Source organism: Buceros rhinoceros, unplaced genomic scaffold (assembly GCF_000710305.1).
Source record: "Buceros rhinoceros silvestris isolate BGI_N320 unplaced genomic scaffold, ASM71030v1 scaffold17591, whole genome shotgun sequence".
Classification (NCBI taxonomy): domain Eukaryota; kingdom Metazoa; phylum Chordata; class Aves; order Bucerotiformes; family Bucerotidae; genus Buceros; species Buceros rhinoceros.
The window spans coordinates 44,404-45,716 of record NW_010396144.1 but is presented as its reverse complement, the minus strand read 5'-3'; positions in this window follow the sequence as shown (position 1 = coordinate 45,716).

Here is a 1,313-nt window from a genome sequence, read left to right as displayed (position 1 = left end):
AGCCCCATGGCTGGCCCCATGGCAGGTCAGGTTGGCCCTTGGGGCTCTGAGCCCCCTGCTCTGGGTGCAGATGTCCCTGCTCCCTGCAGGGGCTTGGTCCCTTCCCACCCAAACCAGTCTGTGGTTCTACGAACACTTTGCTGGTGATGTGCAGCAACGGGAAAATACGGGGTTCTTGCCGAGGCTGCAGTCTGCCCCATTCCACTCAGACAAGCAGCTCCCTCCTAACGCTCTGCAGCTGCCTCAGAGAGGGTGGCACCTCACTCCCTGTCTAAGAAATGACGCTTCAGGCACAGGTTACACAGTCTGCGGTGCCACTGTCTACATTTCCTAGAGAGTGCCCCTCTGGCGTCATTAGCTGTGCTGGCAGAATTTATTTGGGGTTTCTGCAGTCTGCAGAAAGCAAGACTGCAGTTCAGTCCCTAAAAAACAAAGAGGAAGACTCAGTCTTCCTTCTTCCCCTCCTCATCCAGTCAAGGAACTCATGAAGTTGGTCCTTTCCCAAAAGCGGTGAGCGACACGGAAGAGCTGTCGTTGTCCCACGAAGGGGAAGGCTGAGGTCATGCCCGTCGTAGCAGTGACTGCATAGGACAAAAATTACTGGGCTGATGTATGCAGAATGGGCTGGAAGCACATCACTGAGCTTGCGTTTAGGCGAAGGGAGATAAATCGGGTGTTCCCCGACTCGAGGGCACCCCTCAGACCTGCGCCCCGCAGCCTCCATGCCTGATCAGTCGTAAGGAGGGGCACTGGCGGAGGGAGCCTCCTCACAGCCTGTACTTACCCCAGGGCATGGAGACAATGAGCCAGGAGCTGCCTGGAACCTCAGGACTGCGTGAAGGTTTGTTCACCCCAGAACTGTGCAAGAAAGTAGATTTCTGACAGGGGGGAGTTGTGCCTTCTCCGTCTGGATCAACCAGCCTGTAAATACCATCAAAGGGGACTCTGACAGCGTTCGCTGCCCTCCCTTCAGAGGGTACGGGACACCTCTCCCGCTGCTGTGCCCGGTGAGTTGTGGAGTGTGTTTCATTTAAACTGTAACCACGACAGAGTCCTGCAGAACCATCACTTCTCCTCGCTGGAACCAGAGCTCCCTGCGAACCGAGGGCGAGTGCCGTCGGGGGGAGCGTGGTTTTACGGGTGGCTGCGTGATGGCTCAGTCAGAGCAGAGGATGGGCCGAGCAGCGCCGAGCCCGAGAGGAGAGGCTGAATTTGGGCGGGTGCAAGAGCTGACCTCAGCTCCTGGGAGTCCCACTGGGCCCATGAAGTCAGCGGACCCAGCAGCAAGCAGCCCAGCAGCGGGGCTGTGCCGG